The following is a 24,550-nucleotide window of genomic DNA, read 5'->3' on the forward strand; positions in this document are numbered from 1 at the left end:
CCCAATGGAGGAGCTAGAGAAAGTACCCAAGGAGCTGAAGGGGGCTGCAACCCTGTAGGTGGAACAACAATATGAACTAAGCAGTACCCCCTGAGCTCAAGTCTCTAGCTGCATATGTAGCAGAAGATGGCCTAATCGGCCATCATTGGGAAGAGATGCCCTTGGTCTTGTAAACTTTATATGACCCAGCACGGGGACGGCCAGGGCCAAGTAGTGGGAGTGGGTGGGTAGGGGAGCAGGGGCAGGGGTGGGGTACAGGGAACTTTCGGGATAGCATTTGAAATGTAAATAAAGAAAATAATAATAAATAAATTTTAAAAAAAGAAAAAGAAGAAGCGAGAGGACTAGAGAGTCAGTTCTGGGATTCGAACTCAGACCATCAGATTTGTATACCATGTAGCGTTACAATCAGAACCCATTTCTTTCCTGCTAATTTTGTCACAGCAACAAAGTGACCAATACACATGCCTGACCCTCCCCCACCCAGGGACGCACAGATACTAACCTTTTGGTGTATTTCCTTCATTTTCCTTTTGTTTTGAGACACTTTGACTCTAACCCATGTGGGCCTCAGGCTCAAGGTGGTGCTTACACATCTGCCTACTGAGTACTGGGATCGCAGGTGTAATCCAACTTTCCCCCTCAACTTAGTACATTTACCATTTCATAACCAGTGCTAGCACTTTAACCTAGTTGTCATGCTGTGGCTAAAGTTTACCATTTTGCCTTTCCATGCCTTTGTAAATGGTAATAGTGTCATGTTCTTCCAGTAGTTCTCAACCATTCTCTCACAAACTTAGAGGACTGGGGTTGTAGCATAATAGCAGAGGTGTCTCAGCATGTACAAAGCCCTGGGTTTGAACCCCAGAACTAAAATAACAATAAAATAAAAATTAGTTAACTAGGCCATTGCTCATTTTTATTGTAAATTATTCTGTATCAGATGTAATAAACCTTTGATCCAATTTCACAGTATTCAAGATGGGATGCCTTAAAAACCATTAGTTTCAAAGTTTCTGAAGAAAAAGAAGCTTTCTTCATTATTACAAAAGTACTGTACATTTGAGAAATGTAAGATGGTGTAAAAAATAAATGTGTGCCTGTGTTCTCCCCACCAGAAATGACTGTCATAGGTATGTGACAGGGGAGCCTTACCTGAGAACCTGCTGGAGTGTAGAATCTCGGGACAAACTCAACATGTATTCAGTGATGATCCTTCACTTGACTACGCCAAGTTCAAGTATGAGAATTATGGTAGCACAGCCATGATCCTAGCAGTGGTATAGGCCTTTCCTCTCAAAGCTTTACACAAATATCTTTACTGTCTGGGAGTCTAGGGGAATTCTGTCACCCCTGCCTGAAAATGGCCCTGTTATCCATGGCTTTGTCTTCTGTCATTGAACATTATGTGACAGTGTTTTCCTCTTTGTCCACTTTCCCCCAGAACATGTATCTCATGGACTCAGGGAGTAGTCCATCTACTGACTGTGTCATAGTTCATTGACTGACTCCTATTGTTATCAGGTTGTTTTCATTCTTTGTGGGGAGAGTGTTTTATGGCTGTTGGAAATACACCAGAATGAGTGGATCACATTTATCACAAAGAGGTTCCTTCCTTACTTCCTATTTTAGTTAATTCTTGAAATGCTGCTATTGGGCCAAAAATATGACTGCTTTAATATGTGCCCCAGGTGTGCACAATGCTCCGCACTAGCTTAGGCCTGTGTGATGTGGTTTATGGCAAATGGTACAGCAGAGCTTATGTCTCCACTTTTATGGTGCCTCCAGTGCTGGCTCATTCAAAGGTGATTGCAGAAGGAGGCATACTTGATAGAGGAATAGGCATTTGCCTGTGGTGGCAGAGTTCTTTCCTGGCTGAGTCCTAAGTGGAAATACGTATCACTGGCTAGTGGCCTTCATGGTGTGTGTGTGCTGTGTGCACAGTTTAGACTTTCCTCACATGTCCTGAGGTGCAGGAGTAAAACTTGCCTTCAGTAATTACAGATTGGAAGTGACTACTCTGTCATCTTCAAGTCTGTAAGACGTGACTGGGACCAGACTTGGTTTTGCTTCGTAACAGTCTCAGACTGTTAGGTTAGAACACCAGGTTCTTGTTTTAAGTAAATTTTATGCTGGAAGGTGTCCTAAGATTTTTTTTTTTTTGATAAAGAAAATGTGAGCTTTCAGATCTACAAATGAGATTCAGTTAGAGTTTGAACTTCAGTGCATGTGGTGGGGAGCGGGGAAGTAAGGGAGGAGGAGGTGAGAATGTTATGTTTTTGAGATTCATGTCTGTGACTGTGTGATATACCTGTGGGTCACAACCCCTTTGTGGGGATCAAATGACCTTTTTCATTGGGAAGACCATGGGAAAACTCACATATTTATATTATAATTCATAACAGTAGCAAAATTACAGTTATGAAGTAGCAACAAAAATAATTTTATGACTGGGGTCACCATAACGTGTTAAAGGGTCGCAGCATTAGGAAGGTTGAGATCCATGACTCTCTTATTTCCTGCCTTAGTCACCTGATTCACTGAGCCTGGAGACAGGTTAGGATCCAGTATACCCGAGCAAGCACCCCACAGAACGGGGGTATGGATGTCGTGGCTATACCCAGAGCTTTACATGGCCACTGAGGGTTTGAACTCAGGTCTTCATGGTTGGTCAGCATTTGTTCTTAGATCTTACCCACTGAGCCAGCCATCTCTCCATCTCTTAAGTAGGGTTTTGTTTGTTTGTTTGTTTGTTTGTTTGTTTTCGAGACAGGGTTTCTCTGTATAGCTCTGGCTGTCCTGGAACTCACTCTGTAAACCAGGCTGGCCTCAAACTCAGAAATCTGCCTGCCTCTGTTTCCCAGTGTTCCACCACTGCCAGGCTCTTAAGTAGTTTTTATGGACAGCTGATATTGTGCTGCGTGAATAGGTCATAATTTGCCCATTTGTCTTTTGTGATCCTTGAAGAAGCTATCATGCATAAAGTTGCTGTGAACATTCTTGGATAAATCTTTAAAAACCATCTTATTGAGGTACAATTTATATGCCATTAAAACCCACTCGTTGTAAATTCACAAATCTGTGTTTTCCAGAGGTTAGAAATTCCTGTTGTTCACAGAACTTCACCATGTCAGTCAATCAACTCCGAGTCCCAAGCAGCCAGTGGTCTGTTTTGTGAAAATGGAATCTTAAAATACAGTTTGGGGATTTGGCTTCTTGTGATGGCAGAGCGAGTGACGATGCAAATGCTCGTGCAGGCCAGAGGACAGTCGTGCAGGCCAGAGACAGTCTTTGGTGTTTGGTCAGAAGCTTTGGTTGTTTGGAGACATGCTTTTTGTTGGCCTCGGACTCCTCCTGTCTTCACCACTCTAGCAAACACACATTAGCAGGCCTGGCTTTTTTTTTTTTTTAATTAATTTATTATTATTATTATTATTTAGTTTTTTTCATTTTTTTAAATTTTCTTTATTTACATTTCAAATGCTATCCCGAAAGTTCCCTATACCCCCCCGCCCCTGCTCCCCTACCCACCCACTCCCACTACTTGGCCCAGGCCTTCCCTTGTGCTGGGACATATAAAGTTTGCAAGACCAAGGGGCCTCTATTCCCAGTGATGGCCGATTAGGCCATCTTCTGCTACATATGCAGCTAGAGACACGAGCTCAGGGGGTACTGGTTAGTTCATATTGTTGTTGCACCTACAGGGTTGCAGCCCCCTTCAGTTCCTTGGGTACTTTCTCTAGCTCCTCCATTGGGGACCCTGTGTTCTATCCAATAGCTGGCTGTGAGCATCCACTTCGGTGTTTGCCAAGGCCTGGCTGTTTTATGTGGTCCTGGGGCAGAACTCAGAATCCCCTGCTTACGCAGCGAGTACTCTATTAGATGAGACATCTCCCCATCGCGCCAGGTTTTGAGATTAACCTGTGTTGGAGAGAATGTCAGTAATAGGCCATCCCTCAGTATTGTTAAAGGATTTGCCCTTTTGAAATGACATAATTTCATGTCTATTTTTGAACTGAAAGGCATTTGAATTGTTTCAGTTTTGGCTTTGGTTATTTATATAGTTTTGGTTATTACACATGATGCTTCTGGAAATGATAAAATGCTGCTGTGTATATGTGTTTGTGAGATTTTATTTTTATGTCTCTTGGTTGAGTTTCTAAAAGTATAGCTGTAGAATCAAGTTTATGTTTAGCTTTTAAGAACCTGACAAACTGTTTTCCCAATGGGTCTGCACAGTGCTAGAGTCCAAGCAACAACATGTAGGGATTTGGTTTCTCTGCTTCCTCAGCAATATCCAGTGTTGGCCATCTTTATTATGGCCTGCCTCAGTTACTGTTCAATTGCTGTTCTGAGACTCCATAGCCAAGGCAACTTGCAGAAAACAGGGTTTAATGGGGTTTACAGGTTCAGAGGGTAAATCCATGACCACCATCATGAGAGGCAGGCAGGCAGGCAGGCAGGCAGGCAGGCAGGCAGGCAGGCAGGACACTCGAGCAGTATCAGAGAGCTTGCATGTTGAGAACAAACCCACAAGTCAGAAGTGAGCTAACTGGGAATGGCTTGGTCTTTTGAAACCTCAAAATCTGCTCCCAGTGGCACACTTCCTCCAACAAGATCACATATCCTTATCCTTTCCAGAAAGTTCCGCCTAGTGGGGACCAAACATTCAAATATATGAGCCTATAGGGGCTATTCATATTCAGACCACTGCACAGCTATTCTCTTGAGTATGTGATAGTGTAGCATTACAATTTTAATTGGCATTTTCATAAAGATGAATAACATGGAGGACTTTTTTCATCTGCTTACTAATCATTTTATGTGGTGAAATGGCTATGTAAATCTTTTGCCAGTCCTTTAAAAACATTTTTTAACTTTTATTTATTTATGTTTCAAATGTTATCCCCTTTCCAGTTTCCCCTCTGTAAACCCCCTATTCCATCCCCCCTTACCCTGCTTCTATGAGTATACTCCCCCCCACCCACCCACCCACTCCCACCTCACAGCCCTAGCATTCTTCTATACTGGGGCATCAAGCCTTCACAGGACCAAGGGCCTCCCCTACCATTGATGCCAGATAAGGTCCTTTCATCTCCTTCAGTTCTCCCCCTAACTCCTCCATCGGGGTCCTCAGTCCAATGGTTGGCTGCAAGCATCCGCATGTGCACTGGTCAGGGTCTAGCAGAGCCTCTCAGGAGACAGCTATATCAGGCTCCTGTCAGCAAGCACTTCTTGGCATCAGCAGTAGGGTCTGGGTTTGATGTCTGCATGTGGGATGGACCCCCAGATGGGGCAGTCTCTGAATGGCCCTTCCTTCAGTCTCTGTTCCACTCTTTGTCCCTGTATTTCCTTTAGACAGGAACAATTCTGGGTTAAAATTTTGGAGATGGGTGGGTGGCCCCATCCCTCAACTGGGAGGCCATGCCTAACCTCTGGATATGGTCTCCACAGGTTCTCCCTCCCCTTTGTGGGGTATTTCAGCTAATGTCATCCCTGTGGGGTCCTGGGAGGCTCTTGCTTTCCTGGCATCTGGGGCTTTCTGGTTGCTACCCAAGTTCCCCTTTCTCCATTGCTACACACCTCTGTTCAATTTCCTGGCCCTCTGTACATCTATCTCCTCCATCTCCTCCCATACCTGATTCTTCCTCTCTTCTTCCCCCCCCAAGTCCCTCCCACCCTCTACTTCCCTTTATTATTCTGTTCCCCCTTCTAAGTAGGACTGAAGCATCCACTCTTTGGTCTTCCTTCCTCTTGAGCTTCACGTGGTCTGTGAGTTGTATCATGGGTATTCCATGCTCTTTGCCTAATACCCACTTATTAGTGAGTGCATACCATGTGTGGTCTTTTATGACTGGGTTACCTCGCTCAGGATGGTTTTTTTTTGTTTGTTTTGTTTTTGTTTTTGTTTTTTTGTTTTTGTTTTTGTTTTTGTTTTTCGAGACAGGGTTTCTCTGTATAGCCCTGGCTGTCCTGGAACTCACTTTGTAGACCAGGCTGGCCTCGGACTCAGAAATCCGCCTGCCTCTGCCTCCCGAGTGCTGGGATTAAAGGCGTGTGCCACCACGTCCGGCTAGGATGTTATTTTCTAGATCCATCCATTTGCCTGTGAATTTCATGAAGTCATTGTTTTTAGTAGCTGAGTGGTATTCCATTGTATAAATATACCGCATGTTAGCTCCCTGTCCTATCTAGAAGACAAGGCTTGCAGCAGACTTCCTAGTTCTCAGGCACTTACATTCTTTCTGCACCATCATCTGTGACGTTCCCTGACCTTAGGAGCAGAAGTTGTGTTATAGATATATTGGCTAGCGTTGGGCACCCCACGGTCAATTGTTTTCTGCATTTGACTAGTTGTGGATTCCTATAATGATCTCCTTCTGCTTCAGAAGGAAGCTTCTTTGATGAGGGAGGGATGAGAGGTCCATTTACCTGTGGGTATAAGTGTAAGAGTTTGGGATGAAGTTAGGAATTATACTGGTTTAGAAAGTGGTACCAGTAGATTCTCGTTTAAGGCCCATGATGTCAGGAGCCATGGCTAGGTTTCTAGTACCAGGCATGATTTCCCTGCTGTTGATCAGGCCTAATAGCCAATTAGACAGCTCTTTGTTACTGCCAAGATTCACTATTGCACCTTTAGGGATATCTCGATCTGATGCTATTGTTGTGATTCATAAGCATTCCTCCCTTGGAAGCTTTCATAGCACTGCCCAGCTCGGGGAGGAGGCCTTCAGGTCAAATCCAGGGCAGATCCTCTGAATCCTGTGCTCTAAAGTGATTGTTGTCTTCAGTCAAAGGAGCTTATCTTCAACTCTGTGAGACACCCAAGGGCAACAGCAATAACGTACGTTGTTTGGGGGACTCTTTTGGACTCTTCTGACCAATGCTCAAAGGAGGGTTCTCATGCCTGGTATGGGGGTTTGTTAAATAGTCTATGGCTCTTGGGAATAGCATTATCATAAGTAACTTACACGTGTGTGTGTGTGTGTGTGTGTGTGTGTGTGTGTGTGTGTATACGTACATCACTTTGTTTTAGTCACTATTCTATTGCTGTGAAGAGATACCATGACCAAGACAAGTCTTATAAAAGAAAGCATTTAGTTGAGGGATTTCTTAGTTCATTATCATCATGGCAGGAAGCAGAGAAAAATGGTACTGGAAGAATAGCTAAGAACTTTACATCCTCAACCACAGGCAGGAGGATGGCAGAGAGAGACAGAGAGACAGAGACAGGGACAGAAATAGACAGGCAGACAGAGAGAGGACAGAGAAAGACAGAGACTGTAAAACCTTAAAGCCCTTCCCCAGTGACACACCTCCTCCAACAAGGTCACACCTATTCCAACACCTCCGCACCTTCTAATCCTTCCTAAACCGTTACACTAAATAGTGACATTCAAATGTATGGGCCTATTGGGACCATTCTCCTTCAAGCCACCACACACTTAAATGTACTATATATAAAATAATATTCCCCGTGGCTATTACTAACTTTTCCCATGTGTATCCTCCCTCCCTCCTTCCGTCTGTAATTAACCCCTTTCCCTGTTTAATGCTTCTCTTTTTCTATTTCCCCCCCTTAAATCACCGGTGTCCCCTGTTCTGGTCTCTCTAGAGCTTCTTTTCTACCCCTAAGGTCCATTTTTACGTCCCTAGTGTCTGTAGTTATTCTAGGTTGTATATTCACATCTGAAGAATTCAAGCTGGGAGCCCCAGATGACAGAGAATTTGCCATCCTGGAACTGGGTGACCTCAGTCACTGTAAGATTTTCTAGTTCCACCCATTTACCTGTAAATTTCCTAATTTCATTTTCCTTATACTGAATGGTGTTCTACTGTGAATATGTATAAAGTTTCATTATCCAGTCATCAACTGAAGGGCATTTAGCTTTTCTGTCTCCTAGCTAGTGTGACTACAGTGGCTTCATTGTCTCTGGACCTGTGTTATGGGTGAAAGAGCACAGTGGAGCAATGCCCCTCACCTTATGGCAGCCAGGCAACAGAGAGAGAACGGAGGAGGCTGAGGACAAGACAGAGTCAACCCAATGGCCTACTTCCTTGAATCAGCCCATACCTTCCTCAGTTTCTGTCACCATTCAGTAACACCATCAGATTTGAATCCATCAATGGATTAATCTATTGATGATATCAGAGCCCTCCTACTGCAGTCAGTTCTCAAAATCCCACCAAGCCCGGCATTCAAAACATGAGCTTTCAGAAGACATTTCAGAGTCAAACCATAAAATACAGAGCCAGTTGGACCTCTTGTCTCATATTTGGTATTGCTCATTTGTCTCCTCAGCCATTCTGGGGGATGTGAAGTTGCACGTCATTGTGGTTTCGTCCTTTCTTAATGACTGATGCAGAGAGCTTCAAGATGTTGCTGGGTGTTTATGCATTTTCTCCTCCCAAGTGTCTTTTCAGTTTCGCAAATTCTGCTATGAGTCTACTTCTTGTTGTTGGTCCAGAGTGTTCTGTATACATAGTGTGGCCACATGCCATTTTTTAGATATGAGTGTTGGAAATATTTTTCCCTGTTGTTCTTTTTTTCCTCTTTCGATGTTCTATGATTAGATTTTTATTGTAATGAGTTTCTAATTTCTGTACTTGTAAAAGCATTTTAAAGATTTTTTTTTCTTTTTTACCTGCTCTAAAGGTTGCACAGATAATCCTCCTGACTGATGGATAGACAGAGATGTTCATCACTCAATTCCTCCACAAAGAAGAGCTAAAGATGCACAACTGTGTTCAGAGGTGAGTGGTCAGCTGGACTCCTGTGAGAATCTGAGACCTGGGACAACAGCAGAGGAAGGGAAATAGAATCATTGTGCCCTTACGATGGCAGTAAGTTCCAAATAAACTAAAGGGATAAATGCCTGGTGGAGAAGAGGAATGATCATTACTGGGCAGAGGAAGGAACCAGTGGAGAGGGGCAGAAGAAGGTATTCCAGGGGTGACTAGGGGCCAGTAAAGGACCAGTGTCTCATAGTGTCCTATTCTTTTTTTATACCAATTTACAAAGAAACATTTGAAAGATAAAGGAATGATTATATATATATTTTTTGATTTATTTATTTATTATATGTAAGTACACTGTAGCTGTCTTCAGACACCCCTGAAGAAGGCATCAGATCTTGTTACGGATGGTTATGAGCCACCATGTGGTTGCTGGGATTTGAACTCCGGACCTTCGGAAGAGCAGTCGGGTACTCTTACCCACTGAGCCATCTCACCAGCCCGGAATGATTATATTTTTAAAAGTGAGATCCAATAGAATACAGCTAGATGAAATTAAAGAGAATTTAATATTCTCTTTAATACTATGAGTTAGAAATTCCACAGAGAAGTATTTTGAAAAAGAATCAGACAACAATCTGGGGATAAAGAATACAATAAATTAAATTAAAAAAAATACACAGTTGATAGCCTCCAAAAACAATGTAGATTAAGCAGAAGAAAAAAATATCTGAACTTATGACCTTATTCCATCTCACCACATTCCATATCTATCCTCCGGGACCAGCATGCTGGCACACTCTGTGTTCCCATCCAGCCTGATTAGCATGGCTCTCACTCCTTGTCGTGGTCAGGGTTTTATTGCTGTAAAGAGACACGATGGCCACTTGACCACTATGACCATTCTCAGAAAACATTTAATTGGGGCTTATGTATAGTTTCAGAGGCAGAGTTCATGACCATCATGGCAGGGAATGTGGTGGTGGGCAGGCAGGCTTGTGCGGGAGCAGTAGGTGAGTTTACATCCTGGTCTACAGGATGTAGGAAGAGAGAAAGAGACTGAGACTGGGTCTGATTTGGGCTTTTGAAATCTTGAAGCCCACCCACAGCGACCCACTCCCTCCAACAGGGCCACACCTTCTAATCCTCTCAGATAGTGCCATTCCCTGGTGACCAAGCATTCAAATCTGTGACTCTATGGGGACCGGTCTCATTTCAAACCACCACACTCCTTATGAAAGAAACTTCTCCTTGTAGAATTCAGAGACCATCACTGAAAACTACAGTTGGTCAAAATGAAGAGAACAAGTAACCATGGGGTGCCCAGCTCCAACTGATAACATCTACAATACAAGTCCTGCCCCCAAGGCTCAGGGAACATAATGGGAGACAGGCAGAAAGACTGTGAGAGCCTGAGACTCAGGAAGTCTGCTGTGAGAGTGTGTCTCCTAGAAGTGACAGGGAAGCTACACCCAGGACACCTCAGCAATATGGCTGCCAAAACAAGACCTGAACAACGAGACACTAATAGACACTCTAACATCCACTGAACAATCTCATGTACTCCTAGACACAGAGGCATAGGTAAATAAGGATTACATTGGTCTTCCCCAGGCATGAGACCCCTAACTGGTTTTCCCATCCCAAGTGGTCAGGTCTGAAAGGTATATAAACAACCAACACTAAGTGGACTCACACAGGGTGTACTTATATTATGCATTGTCTTCATGTGCAACAATAAAGAAAATGAGTCCATGAATTTGAGAGGGAATAAGTGGGAATATAGGAAGAGTTGAGGAAAGGAAAGGGAAGGAAGAAATTATGTAAATCTATTTTAATTCAGTTTATTTTAAATTTAAAAAGAATATTTGAATTTGAAACAGGCATTTTGAAAGCTCAATGAGGGGAAAGAACATGAAAGGAAGTAGTTAGAGCCAGGCAGTGGTGACACATGTCTTTAATCTCAGTGCCTGGAAGAGGTAAGCAGATCTCTGAGTTCGAGGCCAGCCTGGTCTACAGAGCAAGTTGCAGGACAGCCAGGGCTACATAGAGAAATCATGTCTTGAAAAACAACAACAAAACAAAACAAAGAAAGCACTCAGGACTTCTAGGACACCATTAAATGAACAGTAATTTTTTAATATTCAAAATTGAAGGAAAAAGTTAAGGACGTAGACTATTTCAATGAAATAATATAAAAAGTCTTCAAATCACAGGTAAAATGTAGACATAGATGTAAGCGAGAATGTGGGAGAAAAGTTCTTTATTACAGAGTACTATAGTCAACGTAAGTGCTAAAGTACAGCAAAGATGAATTTAAAGCCTTCTAGAGGAGAGCTCTAGTCACCATCCTGGATGTTCTAGTTAGGTCAGTAGCGGGCTGCTCAGAAGAAACTACAGGTCAGAAGGAAGGAGTAAGGTACTATAGGTCCTGAGAGAAAATCTTTTCAGACGACAGCTGCTGTGAAGCAAGACCTTCCAAGACGAAGACCAACAGAAGAAGAGATTTATGACCAGAAAACCTTAAAAAAAGAAGCCTGAGGGCTAGCAAGATGGCTCAGTGGCCACCTGAATTCAACTGCTAGGACACACATGGCAGAAAGAGAAAACCAACTCTCTGAAGGTGTTGTCTGACCTACACACACACAACATGGCACACGCATACCCACACTTGGAATAAATAAATAAGTGTATGTTAAAGTCAACTTGAGATGTTCAGTATGCACCCTGATAGGATACCTGTGTTGAAAGCTTATCCAAGCATATTTATTCTTACTGTGAGAACAGATACTGAGAAGAAAAACAGAAAGAGTTACTAACCGTGTAACCAGCTGCCTGGCAGAAGCTAATTACAGAAGGAAGGGACATTTGGCTCAGTTTCAGGGATGCTCAGTCCATCACAGGAAGGAAGGCCAGATGGCATTCACGAAGGCAGAAAGATATGGTCAAGTCTCACATCTGGGGGCAGCCAGGACACAGCATGACAGCAGGGTGGGCTATAATGATACAGGCCCACCCCTGATATCCTGTAGTGACCACCTAGGCCTCCCTTCATAAGGTTCCATAGCAAACCCCCATCTCCTCCAAATAATGCCAAAGTCTGGGGGAGCAATCACAGAAAAATACAAGCTTATAGAAGATAATTCCAGAATCAAACCATAACGTTTGACCCCTTGCCCCCAAAATTGCACAACACAAAGTGCATTTAGTCTAGCCTCAAGCATCCCCATAGTCTTAACCCTTGTAACACTATTCAAAGTGCCATGTCCAAAATCTCTAGGAGTTAAGGCTAGCCCGGCTGTGGTGGCGCACGCCTTTAGTCCCAGCGCTCGGGAGGCAGAGGCAGGTGGATTTCTGAGTTCGATGCCAGCCTGGTCTATGGAGTGAGTTCCAGGACAGCCAGGGCTACACAGAGAAACCCTGTCTTGAAAGACAAACCAAACCAAAACAAAACAAAAAAAGAGTTAAGGCTGACTTTTTAACCATGAGGCCTTGTAAAAAATCAAAAAAAGCAAGCCATGCACTCCCATTATGTAGTAGTACAGAATGAACAATCCTACTCCAACTAGGAGTTTTGCAAGGTTTCAAAAGGCTAACACTCAGCAGGGAGAACCCCCAATCCTACAGCTCCGTGACTAGTGTGTGGGACACATGGCAGCACGGTATGATTTCCTACAGGCTTGAAAAGACCTTGGTCCCTACAGCCCTGTCGCCTGTAGCTTTCTTTGGCAGGCATGAAACATTCCTGGTGTTTCCAGGTTCTTGGTGCCTTCCTCTGCTTCTCCTCCACAAATTCAGACATAACAAGGAGTCTGGTCCTGCCACATTGCCTAGTCACAGTTTTCTGTAGAACCTTGGTGCAAGGTTTATAACCCAGAGCTTGCTAGCAGTCTGGCCTTAAATAGCAAATTAAGGTCAGTAACAGGTTGCTCAGAAGAAACTACAGGTCAGAAGGAGATGAGTAATGTACTATATAGGTCCTGAGAAAAATCAATGAGATGTCATTACCTTGCTCATTATGTAAGCACTCAGATAGATGCCAGTGAGGCTGTGATTCGAGCTGATGGCAGACCTTGCCGTCATACCTGGCAGGCTGGTCCTATAGACATGCAAGATGCCACAATTAAAGGCCTCCCACCCAGATTTCAAAGGAAATCTTGGAAGGCCAGTATGTAGCAAGGTCCAAGTCCCTCTAGGAAGAATCTGAGAGGGCAGTGTGCAAAAGCTTGAAAGGGGGCAACAGACATCAAAGAAAACTGTAGGCAAAAAGCAGAGCCCGAGGAGGGAAGCCCAAAGGTCTGTTGGTGAGTCTCCTTGGAGATGCTTCTGCCCCCAGATCTGCTCTCTAGACAGGTTTCTCAGTCATCTGCTGTTCATTCACTCACTTTTCAGCCTTTACATTTGCATCTTTGAAGATTTATGCCTTTAGAATAAAGTGCTTTTCAAAGATTTTAAAGCCTTTCAGGTGACAGATTCAGGGTGGGAGGTGATTGAGCCCACCTAGGCTAGGCAAGTACTCTTTGGCGCTGCCTCTTCTGCACTGCAGCATCTATAGCAATCAATTAAATAACCTGTCAGTAATGGTCAGTCCCGACCATCCCCACTACACATTCCTCCCGAGTGTACACATTGCAGATTTTGAAGCAAATTCTAATATTCAACGCTTTTCTAAATATTTCTGTATGTATATTTAAAATGTGACTCTTCATTTCCATTTCCTCTGTAAAAACTTTCTCTATAGTGCAGTCCCAGCCTGACATACTGTTGTTTAGGGCTTCAGCATTTGAATTTGAAGAGAGCGGAGTTCAGAGCACAAGATTAAAGCGTCCGTATACCTAGACTTTCTGGTCAGTGCCCACGTTTACTAGGAACATGTTTGCTTTAATGCATTCTACATAATGTACCTACTTGTGTTTCTTAATGCCCCCCCTTTGTGGATTTTTTTTTCTTTTATTGAAAATCATACAATGTATTCTGATCATGGTTTCCCATCTCCCAGCTCTTCAAAGATTCCTCCAATCTTCCCCCCCATTGGAATTCACAGCTTATCTTAATTAAGCCTTTTAATCTTTTGTACTGTTGTTATAATTTACTGAAGGAACAAGTTGTCCCATAGAGCTGGCCTTGTCTTGATTTCCCTGCTTCTAGTAGTCATGGGATGGCTGCTTCCCTGTCTGGATTTTATGGTTAGCTATCGCCAACCTTAAAGGCTTTCTGGGGCTATCATTTCTTGGCAAGTCTACGTAGTAGGAGTGATGGATTCTTCACCACTCCTTTGGAAGAGTGGTGATCAGTGGCTTGTCTCCATTTAGGATGTCACTTTTCAATTTTATCATTGCTTTATTTTGTCAATGCTTGTTTCTGTCCCTTACTGTTTCATCCCCAGTTAGTACAGGAGAGATGTAGCAAAAAATAGGCCTCTCCCAGGTTTTCCCCACTTAAGAAGAATCGAGAGCTTGGTTCTTTAGTGTGTCCTCCAGTGTCACAGTAAGATTTGCCTCTTCGTGTGTGTGTGTGTGTGTGTGTGTGTGTGTGTGTGTGCACATCTCTGTGGAGAAGACTAGTCTTCAAGAAAGACTGTGCTCATGGAATCACCTCTCACTTTCTCTGAGAACCAATGGACCACTTTTTGGGTCTACTTCTGAATTCTTTTCTGTACCATTGATGTATGGGAATGTCTTTATATTTTTATGCTAATACCATGCTGTTTTAACTTCTGTATCTTTACTGCAAGTCTCAAATTGGGACTTAATTATATAAAATGTTATGTAAAATTGTTCGTGTGACTCATTTTCATTCTCCCAGGACATGTGTCTTTCTAGATAAAGCATAAATCAGTGTGCCAGTTTCTACAAGATTAGCTTTTTGAGTCTTCTAGTCTCTGTCTTTTCACTGATTGAGGACTTCTCTTCCATGGTAACTTTCAGTTTTCAGAATATTGTGCTTTTATGTGCTTTGTCTATTGTGTCCAGGAGTTTTTCTTATTTGCTTCCTGCTCTTGTGTGTTCCTTTCCTTTCTAATTCTTTGTTGTCTGTTCTGTTGGGCTTCCTTTGAGCTCCCTAAGTACATGGGCGTGCTACCCACGAGTAGAGGGAGTTTCACTCAGTCTATATTCCTTTGATTTCCTCTGCTTGCCTATCACATGGGTGAGGATCCCCAGTGTAACACTGAGAGTGGATACCCAGCCTGACCTAGGAGAAATGGTTACGCTTTGATCACTAAGCATGAGGTTATATATGTCTTCCATCCCTCTTGTCTGCTCTCTTGCCTGTAAGCCTGGATCCTGTCGGGTTTTATGAAACACTTTCTCCATTTGCTCAGTTGATCCTGAGATTTCCGCTTCCCTCTGCTAGCATGCTGAGTTACTAGATTTTCTTTTTTTTCTTTTTCTTTTTCTTTTCTTTTTTTTTTTTTTTTTTTTGGTTTTTTGAGACAGGGTTTCTCTGTGTAGCCCTGGCTGTCCTGGAACTCACTTTGTAGACCAGGCTGGCCTCGAACTCAGAAATCNGCCTGCCTCTGCTTCCCGAGTGCTGGGATTAAAGGCCTGTGCCACCACACCCGGCGTTACTAGATTTTCTAAACGCAGTCTGCACTGGTTGGATAGGGCTTTTATGTGTCGGTAAACCCCCATTGCTCATGTTTTCTTAAAGGGGTTTCCTCCCATATTCAAAAAGTATGTTGGTTTATGATATGCGTTTCTTAAACTACCTTTGGTTTTGATGTTAGGGTAATTCTGGTTTTGTGACATGAGCTAAGTACTAAGTTTAGTATTTTTTTTTTTTAAAAAAAAACAACTTTCTATTGATTCTTTGTCAATTTTATATCATGTACCTCAATCCCACTCATTTCCCTGTCTCTTCATATCAGCCCTCTGCCCTTGCAACCTCTTCCCAGAGGAAAACAATTTTAAAACTCTCACTGAAGCTATGATGTGCCCCAGTGTGTCACAAAGTATACCCTTTTGCCCAAACAGGTTTACCTGCAAATGTTTATTGTAGTGAGTCACTGGTCTGGTTTGAAGCCTCTGGCCTCAAAGGGACTCCTCTTAGGTACCTTCTTGTTCACCTGTGTCATGGAGATCTTACACCTTTGAATCTATAGGACCAGCCCCTTCATGTGCTCCAGCAGTTCATAGATGGGGTAAATACTGGGTGGGCCCACTGAAGGGCCTGGGTGGAAGCCAAGTTTGTCAGCTTGCCGGCTCTCCTGCACCCGCACTACCAGGGCCAGGTCTCTTGCTTTGCCCATGCAAGGGGTGGAGCCATCTCTGTCACTTGCAACAGCCAGACCAGATCTCCCTCACTTAAATGCCATCTGAGCCAGCTAGCCTGCACCAGAGCTAGGTCTCCAGCACTGTCCTGGTGAAGGGTGGGGGCCAGGCCTCTGGCAACAGCCTAGCCTAGGCCAGGAAGGTTCCACATGGCCTTTGGTGGTAACATGGGCCATGAACATTGACACAGACCCCTGCTGCTGCAGGGCCATGGACCCAGACCTGGCCCTCAGCAGTAGCCTGGGCTGGGCCATCACTGTAGCCTCAGGAGGCAGCCTCCTTACACCAGGCTGTCCCTCTCCCCCTCACCTGCCTTCATAGTTCTCAAGCTGTCTTGCTTCTCTTTGTCCCCCATGTCTCCACACACTTGCACACTGCAGTGGCGCCCAGCCTCCTCTGATGTCTTCTGCCCGCCCAGGCCTCTGGGGTCAGTACTTTATTCTTAAATGTTTAGTGGAAACAGTCAAAAATAACATTTCTTTTTATGTGTATGAATGTTTTTCCTTGTATTGCTTGTGTGCACCACAGCTGTGCCTAGTGTGTGCTGAGGCTGGAAGAGGGCATTGGATCCCTCTGGGCTAGAGCTACAGAAGGCCATGAGCCACCATGTGGGTGCTGGGAAACAAATCCAGGACCTCTGGAAAAGCAGCAAGCGCTCTTATCTGTTGAGCCATCTCCCAGCCAGAGGTTGATTTCTTTAAAGGAGATATTTAACATTGTTTGTGAATGAAATTTGGTAGCATCCATCAACTATTTCATCACAGATGTTTCAATTATAGGAAAAATAGTTCCAAATAGTCCTTAATTTCCTTTTAGCCATTATAGACTCGTCAGTACAGTCCTGTCTTTCCTAATACTTACACCATCTTCCTTACATTGTTCAGTTTCTCATTGCTACTGCCACCCTCCCACCAAAATAGCCAGTGTACCTCCTTAATTGTTCTGTTCGGTTTGGTTTGTTTGTTTCAGCAGCCCATGCTGTATAGTCTTACTGGCTCCACTTCCTAAGCATCACATGTGCGTTGTTGTAACCTGTCCCCACCTGTCAAGCATCGCTTGTGCCGTGGCTCCTGAGTGTCACCTGTGATTCAGTGTCCTGGATTCACCTCCTGAGTGTCACATGTGATTCACAGTGCCCTGTCTCTACCTCCTGAGTGTCACGTGTGAGCCACTGAGCCCCCCTCTGTGGCTGATTCTTTTTTGTTTTTTGGGTTTTTTTTTTTTTTTCTTTTTTGGTTTTTCGAGACAGGGTTTCTCTGTATAGCCCTGGCTGTCCTGGAACTCACTCTGTAGACCAGGCTGGCCTTGAGCTCAGAAATCTGCCTGCCTCTGCCTCCCAAGTGCTGGGATTAAAGGCATGCGCCATCATACCTGGCTCTTCTGCTCTTTATTATGTTCTTCCTTTAATTTCTTTTAGGTTGAAGTCACTCCCATTTCTTGGAGTTTAAATTTTGATCACTGAATTGAGATATTCTTTTCCTATATGAACAAATATATTCAAGTCAGAAGGAAAACTAAAAGGTTCCAGAATCCCAAAATTAAAACCAAATAATAATTTTACCCAATTTCCTTAGATTTCTATTGTTGCTTTCCACAGTTATGGTTTCTTCTGCAGCGTTTTTGGTGTGAAGTAAATAACATGTGAGGTAAAAACATTTCAAAGAACTCAGAGAATACTGGGGAACTGTACTAGTCAGGATGGGCTCTATCGGGTCATCCCCAAGCCCCAGTGGCTTAATACAGCAAAGGTTCGCTCATACCATGCATCAGTTCTGACTCCTCAATATCTGTGCCCCAGTCACTCAGGGACCTGTGTTGACAGAGCAGCCATCATAAAGTGTATCATGGAGCACATGTTGTAGGGAAGGGAACACTGCAGGACATCTCCACACGGATAACCTAACAGCAGGAGTCAGGGATCTAGTATTAATGTGTGTGTGTGTGTGTGTGTGTGTGTGTGTATTGTAGAGTAATCTGAGGAAATGATATAGGGGGGGTATCAACAGATAATGTGGGCTATTGAAGGACTAAATAAAATGGGTAATTTTCATTGTGTGTATTTCAAGAATTTCAGTTTTGTACCTTATCAGTTATTTATAACATGTTTCAAACACTATTTGTCTATCGTACAAGAACTTCATCTTAAAAGGGTTTCCAAAACAAACAGCATGTTTTGGAAGACAAGTTGTCTTAACCAACAGCTAATGTCAGTCTCCCACAGGTACTAGCAGAGACAGAATTCCTCACATTTGGATTGGGCCTGTGTTTAAAGGCTCTTTCATATATAGGTAGGGCCGCTTCATTTCTACTTGTGATTTGGGCCATAATTACGTGCTGCTGCTATCTGTTCAGAATTGATCTTAGGGCTAAAGGTATGTGCTATCTTGACAAGGCTCAGTATTATGTTCTGTAGTATTATTTAATCAACCCCAGTGCGTGCGGGGTTGCTTCCCACCGCAGTGGTTTATGTTCCTAAGTGAAAGGCACACACAGCCTTTATATTTAATATGCCTTAAGCAGCACACTAGCTGGGCAACTGCCTAGCCTCCATGCTGCTAGAACCTACCTCACAGTCTCAAGGCCAGGAGCCCAAAACCTCACCTCTCTCTCCTCCCCAGCTATTGGCTGCTGGCATCTTTATCTATCAATCAGAACCAACCTGGGGCAGGCTCCCAGAAGCTATGGGCAGACTCTCTCCTGCAAACTTAATTTGGAGGACACAAATTAGCAGTAGAATACTGGCATCTCCAAGGTTCTTCACAGGCTCTTTCCATGACAAACAGCGGTTCTACTGACTCATTCCTGCCCTTGAAGTTACTCCTTTTACTCTCCTTGTCCTTTGAATGTACAGAGAAATCTCCGGAAGCCTTGTGGTAGGTGTTATATCTAGGCAGATTAAATGCAGATAAAAATTTAACTGTCTGATATTAAGCTAGACAACAAAGCGCCTGTGAAACAGTATAAATTTGCTCAGTTTGTTATGTTTGGGAAAATATAGTTTTGGGGTTTTTTTTTGTTTGTTTTTGTTTTTTTTTTAACTTAAAATATTTAGCATACAAGTATTAGGGGATTAAACCAAATAGAACTACAGGTTTAGACACTGGGAAAACTGCAGTATACTACAAGAGTTCTTTAAACAGATGCTGTGTTAGGTGTGCCCAACTCTTCAGCATCTCCAGTGGACTGTCATTAGCACAGTCCTCCTCGCTGCTGCTCAGAGAATCTGAGATGGTAAGTCGTTGGGCCGGCTCTGGTTCCAAAGGCTTGTTTTCTTTGCAGGGACGCATACATAGGCGCTGTTTACTAAATGGTAACCCTTGCTTCCTTTCACAGAGGTCACACACTCGTTTTGGTGTAGTAAAGCGACACACAAGGATCTGACAGTGATGCCACTGAAGGCTGTAAAGTGAAAATAAGCTCAAGTCAAGAGAGAGTAAGTATAGCAAGCCGTTAAGACAGAGGGCCAGCATGGTGGCCCACACCTTTAATCCCAGCACTCAGGAGTCAGAGGCAGGTGGATCTCTGAGTTCTGTGCCAGCCTAATCAACAGAGTGAGTTCTGGGACATCCAGGGCTACGCGGTGAGACCCTATCTCAAAGACAACAAGAAGATATAGATAAGAAAGCACAGAACGGGCCTGCCCACACTCCCACGTTGGGCCAGATCTCAAAGCAAATGTCAAAGAGATGAATGTCTAGAGAGACCTTTCATGGTATGCTCTCTAAGCTGCACTGGAGGCACATGGATACAGCAAAGGACATTATTATTATTATTATTATTATTATTATTATTATTATTATTATTATTATGTCTGAATCCCTGTGGATCTGGACAGATAATTATGATTTCACCTCAGCTGGGAGCCTATTTAAAGGAGAGTATATTGGAATTTTGAATACTTATAGTGGATTGTGGGAGAAGGGGCTACATTATATAAAATCCTCTAAGAAATGTCTCATCTTAGAAGTCCTGATTTCTATAGCCATATTCAGGAACCACTATAAGATGACCCCAAATCTCATTTGTATGGTCTCTTGAACTGCTCTTCCTGCCTCCAGTTGCATTCTTCCCGGTGTATGATTCCTCCATTTAGTCAGCTTCGGCTCTTCTCCTTCCATCCCCTTTCCAAGCAAGTTCTCTGTGAACCATCCTTTCTTCATCCTTCTGAGCCGCTGGGAAACACCAGGTCCTCCAGACATTAGCCTGCTCTTTCTGGCCTTCCTGCTGCTTTCCCATGTGAGGGGGGAGCCAAATGGAACTGGGGGTTGGGGGCTGCTTCTTAACTTTGCTAATTCCATTCTGGATAGACAATGGAAGCAATGGGATCATTGAAGACCAGGTATGGCTTTCTCTTGCTTCTTTTACTCCAGATGTATACTTTTAAAGCTAGATTTACAAACAAAACAAAACAAAAAACACACTAGTTTTCATTCTTTTGGGAGGGGCCATATCCTGTGTATGGAGGTCAGAAGACATCCAGAAAGTCGGTTTTCTCTTCCCACCACATAGCATTGTAGGTTCTACTCAGGTCATCAGGTGTCAGTAGACACCTTTACCTACTGAACCTTCTCAGTAGCCCTGGGTTTTTATGATTGACTTTTAGTGTGTTTGTATACACATGAGCACAGCTACCTATAGGAACGAGAGGCATAGGCTTCCCACTGTGAGCCGTCCAGCACGGGTGCCAGGAAACAGTCTTCAAGAGTATGTGATCCTTACCCTGGAGCCAGTCCTGGCCCAGGATTTTTATAAACATGAACTCTCAGGATTTTCCTCCCTCACCTCCATTTTAACTGACATTGGCATGTTTAAGTGCCAGTTTGTCTCTTGGTCCTAGGAGGGCTTTGTGTGGTCTGTCCTTCCATGCCAGCTCCTTATCCAGACCACCACCCATTAGGCTTGTACTGACAGTCAGGTGGCAGCTACATTTCCTTGTCTTTGTATGCCAGATCTTGAATGGAACTTTCTCAGAGAGATCAAGTTAAACTCAAGTGAGCATAGGAAGAAAAAAATCTTGAGTGAAGGAAAGTACTTGCTCTCCTGTTTCTTTTATTCCTATAGCTATAAAATGCTCTTATTTTATTACAATTTTAACCTTCATATAAATAAAGTTAATAAGTTAATGGCACAACAGCCTGATGGCCCGGGGGACAAATGATCCACAGTGGACAAACTGACAGCCTGAGGACAAACTGAGACTGAGGACAGAGTAGCTTCTTTGCCCTCGGTCTCTTCATTAATCACTTTAGGTTATCTGATCTTCAGGCAGCTGATTTGTCATTTTTCTTTGTGGTTTACAAAAGACAAAAACACTAACTAGTGCTAGCTACCATATCATTTTGTGAATATGTAATTTCATATGAATTGAATAATGTATCACTGTTATTGTTGTAAATATTTTCTTTGAGAATTACATCCAATGCATTTGATCTTTTCCCTCCCCATCTCCCTATTGACACAACCTCACATGTGCTTCTTCTTTCCCTCCTTCTTCCCCCACACCCACTCCCTGCTCTTATTCAAAATTAAAAAAACAAAAAAAACATTGACTCAGTTGGTGTTGGCCAACTAGTTCTGGGCATGGCTCTTACCCTGAACTACTGTCAGTTTATCAGGTATCATTCCACTAAAGAAAATGAACGTTCCCTATCCTGGCACCAATAAAGTGCTGGTAGCTCCTCAACTAGAGTTGAACCTTGGTGGCCACCTTCCATCCTCCATCCTGGAATTTATTGTGGATTGAGTTTGTGCAGGGTTTGTCCATGTCATCACAAGCTGTGAGCTGGTTTGTGCATCTTGCCTGTGGTGTCTGGAAAACAGTTTCCTTGAAGTCATTCAGTACCTCTGGCTCGTAAAATCTTTCTGTGCTATCTGCCACATGGATATCTGAGCCTTGAAGGGAAGGATAAGATACAAATATCCCATTTAGGGATGGGAATTCATCTATCATTTTCTGCATGTTGCCAGTTGTGGGTCTGTTTGTATGAAGTGTTTCAGATGAGGATTGATACACTGATCTATAGGTATTGCAATAAGTCACTGGGTGTAATTTTATTGCTATAGTCATTTAGTGGAATAATACATGGTTTCCCCCTAGGGCCCATGACCTATCTAGCTACAGGTTCTGGACTTCATTGATGATATCAGGCATGGGTTCCATCTTGTGGAGCAGGGCTTAAGTCCAATAAAAAAGTGATTAGTTACTTCTGTAACATTTTTGTCACTATTGCCAGGCAGGCAAGTTGTCCTAGCTCACAAAATTCATAGCTAGATGAGACAAATCTTATATTGAACCATCCTTGCATCTCTGGAATGAGGCCAGCTTGATCATGATGGATATTTTTGATGTGTTCTTGGATTCTGTTTGCAAGTATTTTGTTGAGATCTTGCATTGATGTTCATAAGAAATATTGGTCTTTAATTTTCTGCTGTTGTTGGTCTTTGGTTAGGATACCAAAGTAAAAACAGCTTCATAATAAGATCTTGGCACTATTCTGTTTCTGTTTTATGAAATGATCTGAGGAATACTGGTGTTTTCTTTGAGGGTTTGGTAAAATCCCAAACTGAATCTATCTGGCCTGGACTTTTTGTAGTTGAGAGATTTTTAATTACTGCTTCTATCACATTAGATGTTATGGATCTATTTCAATTTTAACTTTGATAGGTTATATACATACATAAATTCATCCATTTCTTTTAGGTTTTCAACCTGGTGTAATATAGATTTTGAAAGCATGTACTTGTGATTCTGTGAATTTCCTCAGTGTCGGTTGTGATGGCTCTTTTCTCGTTTCTTATATAATTTGGATCTTCTTTTGGTTAAGTTGATTAAAGATTTGTCAGCACTGTTAATTTCTTGAAAGAACTTATATTTTCATTGATTCTGTGTAATATTTTTTGTTTCTATTTCATTAATTCCTGCTCTGAGTTTATTTCTTCCTGTTTACTCTTTTTGAGTGTTGTTTGTTCTTATATTTCTAAAGCTTTCAAGTATGCCATTAGGTTATTAATACGAGATCTCTGGAACCCTGGCTAGGGCTTTTATGTAGATCAGGCTAGCCTTGAACTCAAGAGCTCCACTTACTTGTGACTCCTGGAAGCTGGGATCCTATACACATATCATTATGCCTGTATGTTGCACAACATTGTACCTTGCAATTCACTTAAAATATTGTAGAATTTATCATGACTTTAATGTGTGAAAAATTTCAACAAGCACAGAAAAACTGCTTTTCACTAGAAAACTAAATCTTCCTATCTGAAGAAGCCTTTTACATGTTAGTTTTGTATTAGGGATCAAACCCAGGGCAGTGAGCATATCAGGCAGATGCACTACCACTAGGCTACCACCTGTTAGTTTAATTGTTGACGTTCCTTAGATTTGTAATTTTTAGGACTTGGTTGTTTCTGCTGGTGTGTGTTTGGTATATATGTTGTATGGCATTTCCAGGGGATGGGATGCCGAGAATCAAACCCAGGAAGGGTTTGCATATGCAAGGCAATGAGCTATATATCCCCTGTCTTAGGGTTGCTATTCCTGGACAAAACATCATGACCAAGAAGCAAGTTGGGGAGAAAAGGGTTTATTCAGCTTACACTTCCACACTGCTGTTCATGACCGAGGAAGTCAGGACTGGAACTCAAGCAGGTCAGGAAGCAGGAGCTGATGCAGAAGCCATGGAGAGATGTTCTTTACTGGGTTGCTTTCCCTGGCTTGCTCAGACTGCTCTCTTATAGAACCAAGACTACCAGCCCAGAGATGGCACCACCCACAAGGGGACCTCCTCCCTTGATCACTAATTGAGAAAATGCCTTGCAGCTGGATCTCGTGGAGGCATTTCCCCAAATGAAGCTCCTTACTCTGTGATAACTCCAGCCTGTGTCAAGTTGACGCAAAACTAGCCAATACATCCCCCAATCTTTTTTTCTTGAAAGGCTGTTTCTGGACTCTCCTTCCTTCCTTGCCGACTTCCTCTGACCTTGTTCTCACTTGCCAGTGCATTTGATACTGAGGCCTCAGCTCTTGCCCCTTTGCTCTCATAGTTAGGTCGCAGGTACGCACGCTCAGTCCTGTTCTGTCCTGGATTCTCTCTCCAGGTGCCATATGTAAACAAGCATATCCCAAAGAGAAAGCCTGCTGTTTTCTTTTCATGGGCTCCCATACTCACAATCCAGCGGGGGTTTCTTTGTTTGGTTTGTTGTTTGGTTGGTTTGTTTTTTGTTTTGGGGTTTTTTTTTTTTGAGCTTCAGAGAACGCTTGGTAGAAAATGTGAAAATGGCTATTCAAAATGGCCCCTAAACATAACCCTTAAATTTCACCTTTAAATTTCAAAACCTTTAAATTTCCAACCGGGTGGAAACCTAAAAGAAACGAATGTCTGTGTGTACACAACCTATCCAAGTTAAAATTGAAATCGATCCATGACGTCCAATGAGACAGAAGCGTAATTAAAGATCTCTTAGCTAAATTTGAAGTATTTTGTCAAAAGAATAAAAAAAAAAAAAAAAAAGGTTGTCTGAAGGAATTGGTAACTGCCCTGAGC

General features: G+C 42.9%; 1 protein-coding gene across 3 annotated transcripts in view; it reads left to right on the plus strand.

The window, feature by feature from the left end:
• Window positions 1-24,550, plus strand: part of Gpr160 (G protein-coupled receptor 160) — a 39,831-nt gene that overhangs the window by 13,480 nt on the left and 1,801 nt on the right. For all 3 annotated transcript variants that reach the window (XM_021196796.1, XM_029537843.1, XM_029537844.1), the window contains 2 exons: window positions 8,657-8,754; window positions 19,341-19,440. The gene's annotated coding sequence lies outside the window, so the exon portion shown is untranslated. The remainder of the gene's footprint in view (window positions 1-8,656; window positions 8,755-19,340; window positions 19,441-24,550) is intronic.

Source organism: Mus pahari, chromosome 4, assembly GCF_900095145.1.
Source record: "Mus pahari chromosome 4, PAHARI_EIJ_v1.1, whole genome shotgun sequence".
NCBI lineage: Eukaryota > Metazoa > Chordata > Mammalia > Rodentia > Muridae > Mus > Mus pahari.